This window comes from Physeter macrocephalus, chromosome 9 (genome assembly GCF_002837175.3).
Source record: "Physeter macrocephalus isolate SW-GA chromosome 9, ASM283717v5, whole genome shotgun sequence".
NCBI lineage: Eukaryota > Metazoa > Chordata > Mammalia > Artiodactyla > Physeteridae > Physeter > Physeter macrocephalus.
In genome coordinates this window covers 31,966,989-31,982,496 of record NC_041222.1, presented here as the reverse complement: position 1 = coordinate 31,982,496, position 15,508 = coordinate 31,966,989, and the positions used below count along the sequence as shown (strand labels likewise).

At 35.9% G+C, this 15,508-nt stretch overlaps 1 pseudogene; it reads left to right on the top strand.

The window, feature by feature from the left end:
• The first annotated feature begins 868 nt into the window (after positions 1–868).
• Positions 869–15,508, top strand: part of LOC129392382 (zinc finger protein 277-like) — a 69,578-nt pseudogene continuing 54,938 nt past the window's right edge.

The following is a 15,508-nucleotide window of genomic DNA, read 5'->3' as shown; positions in this document are numbered from 1 at the left end:
GTGCATTCACAGCTGTGGCTCAGGACAGAGAGTGCTACTGAGGTTTCCTCTATGGTAGTGTTTTTCAGATGATGGGTGTGACCTTCTAGTGGGTAATATAATACAATGATTGAGAATTACCAGCATTGGGGAAAAAAAGTGTAATAGAAAACATTACAGTGCACCTCCTACAATATTGTTTTGTGAATTCTTTGGTTTTGTGTCATTTACATATATGGATGGATGGATGTGTCACAGTGCAAAACGGATTTTTTAGAGTGAGTCTAGGTTAAAAAGAAAAGTTGGAAAGCCACTGCTCTCAGATACATACTGGGAAATGTACTGGGAAATCATCCTCAGTTTCTTGCTTCAATATAACTGTCTGAAGACTTGGAATAGGTTTATCTCCTTGACCTCATCAACTTTAATCTTTATGGCAGGCAGAGACAGATGAATTGACCAAACATTGGAGATGAATAACTTGGTGGGTGGGGGGTCTTGGAAAAGAGGTGGGAAACATAAAACCTACCAAGAGACAGGGGGAATAAGAGGTGAAGAGAAGTTTCCCATAAAGCCAGATGAAAACAACAGAGCCGCAGACCAGTAGTCATAGGCATCTTATCATCGGGGGAAGGGTTAGCAAAAAGAAGAGTAGAGGATATCATAGGCAATCTGTGCCTACCCCAGTTCTGCCTGTGTCTACCTTTGGTACTCAACGATGCGAAAGGGAGACCCATAACTGACATTTAAAGAATTTCTAGATGGGAACCATAAGGGCAGCCTCTTCCTAATGGAAAATTGAAGAGCTCAGAAATGTCACAGCATATCTGTAATTCCGCATCCCCATTCCTTCAGCCGATCGTCATTTATTGGATTTGTGCTATACACAATGCCTGTGCCTGATTTCTTCATGTCACTCACAGACAAACCCTGTGAAATTGCCGAAAAATCAGAACAAAGCCAAATTGTAAGTCAGGAAGGAAAAGATAGGAGCCTTCCGAATTACAGACTGAATAAGTGTCCAAGATCTCTCCTGGCAGTGGCAAGGGTGAAGGTTCAAAAGTTTTAGTGACTAAAAAAGCTTTTTGATTTTCCAAACATCTTCTGCTTAAGGCACCTCATTCAGATAGAAGCAGCTGCATAAGATGGGGGTTCAATTGCCTGTTCCCAATCTTTCTCCTTGCGGGCTGTTGTCTCTTGGTGTGTGCAAGACATGAGTTATTGTGCAATAGGCCAGCACCTGAGGTGTTAAAAGTGAGGGACTTGTGCTATATAACACTTGTGATACACAATACTAATACACTTATGAAGTATAATAATATAAAAATGTGATATATGATAAGACATTTCTAATTTTTTTCCAGCATGCTTAAAATACTATTCTGAAATTGACTTTGCCAGATAATTCTAACACTGGAATTGAGACTGTTGTTGACTTTTTAAAAACTATTCTTAATGAAAGATATGGTTTTAAGTATTTTTATCATGCCTCTCATATTGTTTCTAATTAAACCTCTGACCACTTTTAAAAGTTATATTCAGATAGAATGGTGTGGTATGGTTATTGGAATCAGTCTATGGGAAGGAAAGTGTTGAGAATTTTAATTAGTGAATACTAAACATAAAAATTCAGATCACAGGCAACAGTTTTGGGTGCTGCAATTTGAGAAGGATATCAGTAAACTGGAATATATCCAGAAAAGGGAAAATGGGACTTCTTATACATTAGAAATCTGGAAAACAAATTATATGAGAAACAACTAAAAAAGCAAGAAATCATCCATTCAGGAGGAAAGCATGAGCCCCTATTATATTGCTGGCACTGGACTGAAGTTTGAAGATATAGCAAGAGCCTCTCAGGAAGTTTTGTAAAGGAAAAGCTTTTGGGGAGGTGTGAAAGTGGCCATGATGTATGTTAAGAACATTACATATATAGAGGATGGATTAAACCTCTTTCTGTCTCCATTTTCTTATGTTGTTGTTGTTGTTTTGGTTTTTTTGTTTTTTAAAAATTTTATTAAAGTATAGTTATTTACCATATTGTGTTAATTTCTGCTGCACACCAAAGTGACTTAATTATACATATGTATATTATTTTTCATATTTTTTTCCATTATGGTTTATCATAGGATATTGAATATAGTTCCCTGTGCTATACAGTAGGACCTTGTTGTTTATACATCCTATATATCCTAGTTTGCATTTGCTAATCGCAAACTCCCAGTCCTTTCCTCCCCTCCTCCCGTCCCCCTTGGAAACCACAAGTCTGTTCTCTATGTCTGTAAGTGTTTCTGTTTCGTAAAGATGTTCATTTGTGTCATATTTTAGATTCCACATATAAGTGATATCGTATGGTATTTGTCTTTCTCCTTCTGACTTACTTCACTTAGTATGATCCTCTCTAGGTCCATCCATGTTGCTGCAAATGGCATTATTTCATTCTTTTTTATGGCTGAGTAATACTCCATTGTGTGTGTGTGTGTGTGTGTGTGTGTGTGTGTATATATATATATACACCACATCTTCTTTATGTATTAATCTGTCAAACATTTAGGTTGTTTCCATGTCTTGGCTGTTGTAATTGTGCTGCTATGAACATAGGGGTGCATGTATCTTTTCAAATTATAGTTTTGTCTGGGTGTATGCCCAGGTGTAGGATTGCTGGATCCTATGACAACTCTCTTTTTAGTTTTTTAAGGAACCTCCATACTGTTTTCCATAGTGGCTGCACAAATTTACATTCCCACCAACAGTGTAAGAGGGTTCCCTTTTCTCCATACCCTCTCCAACATATATTATTTGTAGATTTTTTAATGATGGCCATTCTGACTAGTGAGAGGTGGTACCTCATTGTAGTTTTGATTTGCATTTCTCTGATAATTAGTGATGATGAGCATCTTTTCATGTGCCTACTGGCCATCTGCATGTCTTCTTTGAAGAAATGTCAATTTAGGTCTTCTGCCCATTTTTCTTTTTTTAAAAAAAATTTATTGAAGTAGAGTTGATTTACAATGTTGTGTTAATTTTTGCTGTACAGCAAAGTGACTCAGTTATACATATATATATTCTTTTTCATATTCTTTTCCATTATGGTTTATCAGAGGATATATTTGTTGAAGAAGGAGAAGAGACAGAGTTTGACCCAAATGATGCTTTTCAATAGGGGTGGTACAGATTTTGTGAGACCTAAATCTTATATAATTTGGGGACTTTCTTTAAAAAAAGAAAATTAGATATGTAAATGAATATTTGTTTAGGATGTAATCTGTTGACTTAAATAAACTTTCAGTTATTTTTCTAGCAAATATGGGTTTATTTGGGATCAGCAGAGAATTGCAGTTTGGGGTCTGTACCATGGCAAGCCACATGCAAGTACCCGCACAGCGAGGGAAGGAGGACGGTTTTATAGAGGGAAAAAGAAGTTGGGAGGGCAGTAGTAAACAAAGAGTCCATGGCTTTTCATTGGCTGAGTCCTTGCCAGGAAAGAAGAGGAGTCTTTCTTCTTCTTGGGCTCTGCTATCATCAAAGGGCATGAGAGCTCCCCTGTCTGGTCTCCCAACTCTATAAATTGAGGTTTCTGTTTATTAATTTTTTTATAAAATGAAGCCACACAAATTACAGTTCTTAAAAAACTGAAAAATCCTACATTCTAAAGTCCAGGAAAAAAAACCCAGAATGTTCTTATTAGTTAGCTGCCAGACATACGTCTGTGATACTTTTTAGCCTATATTTTAGACTGCAGGCTCTCAGCATCTCTTCATGTTACAACATACTGTAATATAAATTTCTATATTTATATAGAGAGGAGAATATAAAGATAGAGAGAATAGAAAGATGCTTCAGTCTTCCTCCTAGCATAGTTGATAGGTGTTTTTAGTTACTGGTAATTTAGAACTTTTTCCACAAGGGAGCTTTTGATGCTATACGTTTCAAACCTCCTTTCCCACTACTATCACATACTTCCAGTGCAAATGAGAAGCTTCTATATAGGTTTGACTTTGACTTGTGGATTTCCTCCATGGAGCCCTGATGCTTCTGTAGAAACACCTTAGGAGGATCTTGACTGGCCCCTCTCCCATCATACACAGGTCAGATGGTGGAGAACCCTCTGCCCAGATTTTAACTAAAGAAGCTCTGCTCTCCCCAGCTTTATGAAGTGGATTTTCTCAGCTTCTGGGGGATTCCAAGGGTGAATATCAAGGGAAAACTGCCCTGAATGAAGGCACTAGGGCGACTCAGAAATAATCATAAAACCAAGTAAATGTTAGTCTACTTTTTATTATCACTTTGTGCCAGCAACTCTGAACAATGTCAGTGAAAAAAATTCTCCACCACCAAAAAGCTTTTGTTGGTTAGAGTTCAAAATAATTGTTGCAGTTGCCTTTAGGTTTTAATAATAAATATGTAAGCTTCAGATTGGCATGTTTTTATTATTTGTACTTCAATAAACATTGTATTCTGCATGGAAGCTAATTTGGAAAACTCCCAGCCTCCAGAGCACATAGAATCAGTTAGAGAAATTGGTTTTTAGAGTAAGTTCCTAATGATTCTGAACCATTCACGCTTGCTTTGGTTACAGTCCATGTCTTCAATCACTGTGGAATTACATATTCCTCGATTAAACTGTAGATTTGAAATAAACAATGTTAGTAGAGTGATTGGAAAGATTAATAAAACAGTACTTGAGGCACAACAGTTTTGTCATTCTGTGTGACCACTTGGAGATTTGTTTGTGTTTAAAATATAAAACTGTGAAACAGATTGCAAACTGTGAGGTTGTCTAAGTCCTTTCAGGCTGCTGTAACAAAATAAAACAGACTGGGTAGCTTATAAACAACAATATTCATTTTTCACAGTTCTGGAGGCTGAAAGTCCAGAATCATTGCATCAGCAGATTTGGTGTTTAGTGAGGACTTCCTGGTTCATACATGGTGCCTTCCTGCCTCACACGGTGCCTTCTTGCCTCACATGGTGGAAGGGACTGGGGAGTCTCCGTGGGATCTCTTTTATAAAGGCACTAATCACCTTCTTGAGACCTCCACCTTAAGCACTGCCCAAAGGCCACACCTCCAAATACCATCACCTTTGGGGGTTAGCATTTCAACTTGATGAATTTGGGGAGGATACAGGGCCAGATACCAGACATCTAGGGACAGTCCCTATGCCCAGAGCCTGCCAAAATTATTAGAACTGTGCAATCCTAAACTCGCTTAGCCTGTTTACTTTGCCTTGCCCATTCCTTCTCAGGAGAATCACAATAAAGGCTCTCACCTGCAGTTTCTCTCTCTCTCTCTCTCTCTCTCTCTCTCTCTCTCTCTCTCTCTGACAGATCATTGTACCTGTGTACTTCCCTATGCAGCCCTGTGTAGCATGCTATATAAGTATAATAAAACCTTTTTCTTTCATGACAGTTATTTTCATGTTAGTGTGTCTTACCATACCTAATTAAAACAAATCATTTGTACTATTAAAACATTGTGACAGAGACTATATGGCCTGCAAAAGCTAAAATATTTACCATCTGGCCCTTTACAGACAAAAATTGCTGGCCCCTTCTTTAGAAGATTTAGAAGATACTCTTCCAAGTTCATCCACATGGCTGTTAGCAGGCCTCAGGGGGATTTCAAGCTCACCCACATGGGCCTCTTGCTAAGGTGACCAGCTGTTCCATATATGAGACTTTCAGGGATAAAAGCAGGAAAATTCCAGGAAAACTGATAGTTGGTCACCCTGGCAAGACATGGCAGCTAGCTTTCCCTAAATTGAGCAAGTGTTCAAGGTGGAAGCTGTAGTCCTTTTATAACTTATCCTAGAATTGTTATCTCATTAGTCCTGCCATACTCTATTTGAAGTAAGTAAAGTCCGACCCACATCCAACAGGAGATTATATCAATATAAGACTGTGAATACTAGGAAGCAGGGTTCACTGTGGGCTAACTTAAAAACTGCCTACCATACCATCCTCTCCTTTCTTATCTTTCTACTACTATAGCAATACATGAGAAAATACATTTTTATTTTGCATAGAGCATGAGTCAGCAGTTCTTGGTGCTATCCTACGTGTATCTGTCCACCAACACAAGAAGGAATCAGATGAATCTAAAACACATAAATTATGCTTTGTGTGGCAAGGGTATGATATCATGATAAAATGTGAGATTTAATCTGTACTCTGATAATTATTGTTAAACTTCTTATATCACTAATAATGAACATGGCCCATGGCATACCTTCCTCAGAGTACCTCAATGAAAATGCACAACTCAAATTTCCCTACAGATTCAGCAATGCCTGGCAATTATCTCCTTAGTGTACATCAAACACTAAGTATCCTCAGCTATATTTAAAAAGTACATAGCCATCTGTATTTTTTAAACTAGATTAGTTCATAAGAGATTCTTGATGGATTTCCCTCATTTTTTCCCTTGTTCAGTTTCTATCCTTTATTCTAGAAAAGAGATCATTAGCTGAATGGTTACTTAATAAGCATCTACATTCTAATTATGACTTTTCCTTTAATGTGGGTAATCTTTCCATTCATTTCTTTTAGGAGCATCTGCTTGAAAACATAAGCTTTATTTGTAAGATATCATCTGTCCCTACAGTTCCTTTTCCGCTTGAAACTCCAGTGTTGGACTCTGATATCACCATTAGTTGCTATGGAGATTATTATGATGCCACAAACAGAGTTATGAATTCATGCTGGGAAGCAGCGATGGGAAGCCCACTGTTAAAAAAAAATGTTAACTTTCTAGCTGATTTTAAAATGACTGGGTGGGAACTAAATTCAAGGAAGAAAACCCTAGCCTATTTCTCCAAGCACACTGTGTTTTCAGAATTGTCTTTACCTGATGTAGAAGACCTTATACCATTCAATCTGTGACTTTTCTGATGAGACACTAAGTTTGCAAACTTTGAGGGACGTTTCATTCAACTTATCTAAACTCTGCCTGTATCTATATGCAGTGGGTGATGGAATTGTGAATGTGCTGATAATTACCATTTCAGTCTCCTTAATGATAAATAGCAATCTCCATACTCATATCAATCACAGAGCAATCCCCAAATATCATTAAGAGGGCAAAACAAATGGATTCAGAGTGCTGTATTTCATGTGTTTCATAAGTATACACAGACTGCCTCTAAAATAAATATCATAGCACTGAGCAGCTCATATTAATATGAATTCTCCTGCATAAAACATGATTGAAGAGTCAGCTTCCAGAACAGCAGTATTATTTATTGCACAGAGAAAATGCCATATGGAAAGGGAGCCCCGGGGCCTAGATTCTGGGTTTAGCTACTCTTCTGCTTCCGTCTATAACTTTGGGCAATTCATGGAACCTCCCAGGGCTTCCATTTCATGGGAGCAATGATGGTGTTAGGAAAATCTCTACTAAAATTGCTGCCCAGGGATCCTCTAAGAATTAATGAGATAGAGTCTATAGAGCATTTTGAAGTCCTGAGACAAAATGAGATAGATAACTAAGAAATATTTAAAATCAGGATTAGACTCCAATTTGGATTTTTTTTTAAGGTGGCCTCTGCTCAAGGCTGATTTGTTCCTCCTTCCAAAAATAAGAAAGTAATCAAGCTGAGTTGCACTATAGATTCTAACATAATCCAGTTATCTTTATCAATTATGAGATTGAATCTGTCAAACAAAACTAATTTCTCTTTATACTGAGGAAATATGAAGGAAAGTGTATTAGGCAAAAATGGCCAAAATGTAATTTATTTCCCAGCCAAATCGCCTTCAATTCACTTTTGATTTAAAGGCGTCTGTGTTAAGTGTTCGCACTTCAAAAATTCAGCGAACAATTTTTTAACCTTTATTTTATTGTTTTGTTGCGAAGAACTGCCTTTGAGTTTACATAGAATTCAACATTTGGAAAGTATTTTTAAAATATTTAATACACATCAACTATTTTAAATAGTAATAATAAAGAATACCCGTCTCACCTCACTGTGGTTGCTTGTCTAGTAACTTCAGTCTTCTAAAACAGTATATTTAAACACTGAATGTATTTTAGGTCAAATGAATAGCCATGTTAATACCATGATGTAAATATCTAACTAATGGACATAAATCTGCTAATGTACAGGAATAAATGCAGCTTGCAAATCATTATATGTAGTACAATCAGTGTATTTTTTAATATTACTAGAAAAAGTTCTTTACGTCTATACATGGAAATATTTACATTGGTTATCTGCATAGTGAGATGCCAAGAATTTTTAGTTTATAATAGTTTTTCTGAATGCTAAGAAATTCCACATAATAAGCAAAATAAGCTAATTTTAATTTTAAAAATTAAAATACTTTTTACAGATGGAAACTTTACCTTTCTCCCGTTTTTCAAGGTATTATGAAGCTCAGTTGAGATAAGGAAGGTAAAAGTACCTTGGAAATTGTGAACTGCCTTGCAAATGTGTATTGTTGGTGATATTATACTCCAAATTTCAAGCTCTTTAAAAACAAAGACTATTTCTCTGTCCATTCCAAGAATATCCTTGCGTTGCAGCTATGTAAAAATATTTTCTTCATTTGGAAACCAACCCAAGATCACTTTTACATAAGTTAGAAAAAAGTACAACACATTTTCTTCACACCTCAAATATCACAGATGGAAAACTGTCATTTTGCCTATTTTCTATGTGAAAATGATTTTTAAATGTAGCAAATGACTAATATATGCCTGAAGAAAATTTAACATTTTAACTCCTGTTTGCAAGTGACTGTTTGTGAATGGATTAATTAACAACCGTTTGTTAATGAATTGAAAGTGCAAATATCAATGTAAGTTCATTTACAATTAAGAGCAGGACAAGATGGTACCCATTTATGTAGTGTTTGTTCTTAAACAAGTCAATCTGTACTGTTTTCAATGGAGAACCCATTTTTTTCTTCCAGTTTGATTGAGATACAATTGACATACAGTACTGTATAACCTTAAGGAGTACAGCCTGATGATTTGATGTACATACTCCATGAAATGATTACCACAGTAAGTTTAGTGAACTTCCATCGTCTCAAATAGACAAAAAGTTACAGAAATAGAAAAAAAAAATTTTTCTTGTGATGATGAGAATGCTTAGGATTTACTCTCTTAATGACTTTCATATATAACGTACAGAAGTGTTAATTATATTTATCATGTTGTATATTATATCCCTAGTACTTATTTATCTTATAATTAGAAGTTTGCACCTTTTGACTACCTATCCAATTCCTCCTCCCCCTAGCCCCTGCTTCTGGTAATCACAAATCTGCTCTCTTTTTCTCTGAGTTTGCTTGCTTGTTTGTTTTTGAAGTATAATAGACCTACAACACTATGTTAGTTCTGTTACACAACATAGTGATTCGATATATCTATATATTTCAAAATGATCATCACAATAAGTCTAGATACCATCTGTCACCATACAAAAATATTGCATAGTTATTGACTATTTTTGCACACTGTATATTTCGTACCTGTGACTCATTTATTTTGTAGCTGGAATCCTTTATCTCTTAATCTCCCTCACCTATTTCTTTCCTCCCCCTACTTTGCTCCCCTCTAGCAACCACTTGTTCTCTGTATCTATAACTCTGTTTTGTTATGTTTGTTCATTTGTTTTGTTTTTAATTCCATATGTAAGTGATTATACAGATTTGTATTCCTCTGTCTGACTTATTTCACTTAGCATAATACACCCTAGGTCCATCCATTGTTGTCACAAATGGCAAGATTTCATTCTTTTTTATAGCTGAGTAATATTCCACCGTGTGTGTGTGTGTGTGTGTGTGTGTGTGTGTGTGTGTATACATATATACATATGCATATATATATACCACTTCTTTATCCATTCATTTATTTATGGACTCTATGTTGGCTATTGTAAATGATACTGCAGTTAATACAGGGGTCCATGCATCTTTTATAATTAGTGTTTTCCTTTTCTTTGAATAATTACCTGGGAGAGGAATTTCTGGATGGCATGGTAAATCTATTTTTAATTTTTTGCGGAATCTCCACATTGTTTCCAATCGTGGCTGTACCAGTGTACATTCCCACTAACAGTGCATGAGGGTTCCCTTTCCTCCATATCCTCACCAACATTTGTTATTTGTTGCCTTTTGGGTGATAACCATTCTGACAGATGTTAGGTGATATCTCATGGTGATTTTAATTTGCATTTCCCTGATGATTAGTGATGTTGAGCATCTTTTCACATGCCTGTTGGCTATATGTATGCCTTCTTTGGAAAAATGTCTATTCAGATCCTCTGCTGATGTTTTAATCACGTTGTTTAGTTTTTTGATTTTGAGTTGTATGAACTTTGTATAATTTGGATATTAACTCCTTACTGGATGTATTGTTTGCAAATATCTTCTCCCATTCATTAGGAAGCCTTCTCTTTTTGTTGATAGTTTCTTTTGCTGTGCAAAAGCTTTTTAGTTTGATATAGTCTTTTTGTTAATTTTTGCTTTTGTTTCCCTTGCCTGAGGAGGCATATCCAAAAACATATTATGGAGATCTATGTCAAAGAGCGTATTGCCTATGTTTTCTTCTAGAAGTTATAGTTTCAGGTCTTACAGTTAAGTCTTTAATGCATTTTCAATTTATTTTGGTGCATGATATGAGAAAGTAGTGCAATTTGATTCTCTTACATGTAACTGTCCCAACACCATTTACTGAAGAGGATGTCTTTTCTTCATTGTATATTCTTGCCTCCTCTGTCATAGATTAATTGCCCAATAAGTGCAGGCTCAATTCAGGGCTTTCAATTCTGTTCCATTGATCTATGTGTCTGTTTTTTTTGTTTTCTGGGTTTTTTTGGGTTTTTTTTTTTTTTTGGCCAGTACCATACTCTTTGGATTACTATATCTTGGTAGTATAGTTTGAAAACCAGTGAGCATGATACCTTTAGTTTCATTCTTTCTGAAGATTGTTTTGGCTATTCAGGGTCTTTTTGTGTTTCTGTACAAATTTTAGAATTATTTGTTCTAGTTCTGTGAAAAATGCTATTGGTATTTTGATAGGCATTTCATTGAACTGTAGATCAACTTGGGTAATATGGTCATTTTAACAAAATTAATTCTTCCAATCCATGACTATGGTATATATTTCCATCAGTTTCTTTCACCAGTGTCTTATACTTTGCTGAGTACAAGTCCTTTACCTCCTTAGTTAGATTTATTCCTAGACATTTTATTCTCTTGGTGCAGTTGTGAGTGGGATTATTTTCTAATTTCTCTTTCTGATAGTTTGTTGTTAGTGTATAGAAATGAAACGGATTTCTGTAACTTAATTTTGTATTATGCAACTCTACCGAATACATTGATGAGCTCTACTGGTTTTTTGGTGGCATCTTCAGGATTTTCTATGTATAGTATCATGTCATCTGCAAACAGTGACTTCTTCCTTTCCCATTTGGATTTTAAAAATTTCTTTTTCTTGTCTGTTTCCTATAGTTAGGACTTCCAATACTGTGTTGAATAGAAGTGGTAAGAGTGGGCATCCTTGTCTTGTTCCTCATCTTAGAGGAAATACTTTCACCTTTTCACCATTAAGTATGATGTGATCTGTGAGCTTGTTATATATAGCTATTATGATGTTGAGGTATGGTCCCTCTATACCCACTTTATGGAGAGTTTTTATCATAAATAGATGTTGGATTTTGTGAAAAGCTTTTTCTGCATCTATTGAGATCATTTTGATTTTTATTCTTCAGCTTGTTAATGTTGTATATCACATTGATAGATTCGTGAATATTGAACCATCCTTGCATCCCTGGGATAAATCCCACTTGATCCTGGTTTATGATCCTTTTTAAGTATTGTTGAATTCAGCTTGCTAATTTTTTTTTTTTTTTTTTTTTTTTTTTTTGTGATATGCGGGCCTCCCTCTGCTGTGGCCTCTCCCGTTGCGGAGCACAGGCTCCGGACGCGCAGGCCCAGCGGCCATGGCTCACGGGCCCAGCAGCTCCGTGGCATGTGGGATCGTCCCAGACCGGGGCGCGAACCCGGTTCCCCTGCATCGGCAGGCGGACGCGCAACCACTGCGCCACCAGGGAAGCCCAAATATGGGCGATTTGTTGTTTTTTTTTGTTTGTTTGTTTGTTTGTTTCTTTTTTCGGTACGCGGGCCTCTCACTGTTGTGGCCTCTCCTGCTGCGGAGCACAGGCTCCGGACGCGCAGGCTCAGCGTCCATGGCTCACGGGCCCAGCCGCTCCGCGGCATGTGGGATCTTCCCGGACTGGGGCCCCCTGCATCGGCAGGCGGACTCTCAACCATTGCACCACCAGGGAAGCCCCAGTTTGCTAATATTTTGTTGAGGATTTTTGCATGTATATTCATCAGTGATACTGGCCTGTAATTTTCTTTTTTTGTGTGATATCTTTGTCTGGTTTTCATATTACAGTGATGCTGGCCTCACGTAATGAATTCAGAAGTATTCCCTCTTTCCTCTGCATTTATTTGAAATAATTTGAGGAGACTAGGTATTAACTCTTCTCTAAATGTTTTGTAGAATCCGCCTGTGAAGTCTTCTGATCCTGGACTTTTGTTTGTTGGGAGTTTTCTTTTTATTACTGATTCATTACTGTGAATTGGCTGGTTCATATTTTCTGTTTCTTCCTGCTTCAGTCTCAGAGCTTGTACATTTCTAGGAATTTCTCCTAGCATGTCCATGTTTTTGACATATAATTTTTCATACTAATCTCTTATGATCCTTTGTATTTCTGTGATGTCAGTTACAACTTCCTTCTTATTTCTGATTTTAATTATTTGGTCCCTCTCTTTTTTTTTTTTTTTTTTTGATGATCCTGGTTAAAGGTTTATCAATATTGTTTATCTTTTCAGAGAACCAGCTGTTAGTTTTATTGATCTTTTGTGTTGATTTTTAAGTCTCATTTATTTATGCTCTGATCTTTATGATTTCTTTCCTTCTATTTACTTTGGGTTTTGTTTCTTTTTCTACTTCCTTTAGATGTAAATCTAGGTTTTGAACTTGAGATTTTTGTTTCCTGAGACAGGCTTGTATCTCAGGAAACTTGCCTTTTAGAACTGCTTTTGATACATCCCATAGATTTTGGATCATTGTGTTTTTGTTTTCATTTGTATTTTTAAATTTCCTTTTTGATTTCTTTATTGACCTTTTGGTTGTTTAGGAGCATATTGTTTAGCCTCCATGTGTTTGTGATTGTTTTCAATTTTTTTGTAGTTGATTTATAGTCTCATACCATTGTAGTTGGAAAAGATGGTTGATATGGTTTCAGTTTTCTTAAATTTATTAAGGCTTGTTTTGTGGCCTAGCATGTGATCTGTCTTGGACAATGTTCCATGTGCACTTAAAAAGAATGTGTATTCTGCCACTTTTGGATGGAATAGTCTATGTATATCTATTAAGTTCATTTGATCTAACATGTCTTTTAAGACCAGTGTTTCCTTATTGATTTTTTATCTGGATGATTTGTCCACTGGTGTAAGAGGGGTGGTAAAGTCCCCTAATATTATTGCTTACTGTCAATTTCTCTCTTTATGTCTGTTAATATTTGTTTCACATATTTAGGTTCGCCTCTGTTTGGTTCATATGTATTTACCATTGTTATATCTTCTTTTTGGAGTCATCCTTTTATCATTATATAATATCTCTTTTTGTCTCTTGTTACAGACTTTGTTTTAAAGTCTATTCTGTCTGATATGAGTAGTGCTACTCTAGTTTTTTTTTTTCATTTCCATATGTGTGAAATATCTTTTTCCATCCCCTCACTTTCAGTATGTGTGTGTTTAGATCTGTAGTGAGTCTCTGGTAGGCAGCATTATATGTGTCTTGTTTTTGTATCTATTCATCCACTCTGTGTCTTTTGACTGGAGTATTTAGTGTATTTACATTTAAATTAATTTTTGATAGGTATGTACTTATTGCCATTTTGTTAAATATTTGTGGGTTGTTTTTATAATTCTTTCTTGTTCCTTTTCTTTTCTTTTGCTCTCTTACCTTGTGATTTGATAACTATATTACGTGTTATGTTTGGATTTCTTTCTCTTTTGTGTGTGTGTTTGTCTATTATAGATTTTTCATTTGTGGTTACCATGATGTTTATGTATAGCCATCTATTTATATATACATGATTATTTTAATAATAACATGCTGTTCTTTTATTTTCTAACACATTTTAACAACCCTGCATTTTTATTCCCTCCATATTTACTGTCTTTGTCACCATATTTTACATCCTTTTGTGTATCATTTAACTACTTATTGTGGATGTAGATGATTTTACTACTTTTGTCTTTTAACCTTCTACTAGCTTTAGAAGTTGTTGATCTACTGTATATTTGCCTTTACCAATGAGATTTTTTTCCTTTCATAATTTTTATGTTTCTAGTTGTTGCCGTCTCTTTTTTGCTTAGAGAAGTCCCTTTAACATTTCTTGTAAAGCTGGTTTTGTGGTGCTGAACTCTTTTAGCTTTTACCTATCTGTAAAATTTTGATCTCTCCTTCAAATCTGAATGAAAACTTTGCTGGTAGAGTATTGTTGGTTGAAAGTTTTCCCTTTTATTCCTTTACATATATATCGTGCCATTCCCTCTGGCCTTCAGAGTTTCTGCAGAGAACTTAGCTAATAGCCTTATGGGAGTTCCCTTATACATAACTTGTTGCTTTTCCCTTTCTGCTTTTAATATTCTCTCCTTATCTTTAATTTTTGCCATTTTAATTACAGTGTGTCTTGGTGTGATTATCTTTGGGTTGATCCTGTTTGTGACTCTCTGTGACTTCTGGACTTGGTTGTCTGTTACCTTTCCTGGGTTAGAAACATTTTCAGCTTGTATATCTTTAAATATGTTCTATTCAACTTTCTTTCTCTCTTCTTCTGGGACCCTTCTAATGCGACTGTTAGTGAACTTGATGTTGTTCTAGAGGTCTAAAACTGTCTTCATTTTCTAAAGTTTTTTTTTCTTTTTTTGATTCAGCTTGGGTGATTTCCAATACACTATCTTCTGGTTTGCTGATCCATTTCTCTGTATCATCTAATCTACATTTTATTCCTTTTAGTGTGCTTTTTATTTGAGTTATTGTGTTCTTCATCTCTGCTTGGTTCTTCTTTATGCTTTCTAACCCTTTATTAAATTTCTCACTATGTTTGACCATTTGTCTCCTGATTTCTTTGAGTGTCTTTATGATCTTTACCTTAAACTCTTTAATGAGTAGATTTCTTATCTCTATTTCACTTAGTTCTTCTTCTGGGATTTTATATTTTTACTTTGTTTGGAACATATCCCTCTGTCACCTCATGTCACCTAATTCATTGTTTTCATTTCTGTGTATTTGGTAGGTTGGTTACATTTCCCAGCTTTGGAGAAGTGGCTTTTTGTAGGAGAAATCATATGTGTCCCAGCAGCATACTCCCCTGTCATCACCAGAGCTATATACTCTAGTGCTGCCCCCTTCATGGGCTGGGTGAGCCCCCCTGTTGTGGTAGAATGACTACTGTGGGTGGTCTGGTAGGTGCATCTGGCCTCTGGTCCAGTTCGTTG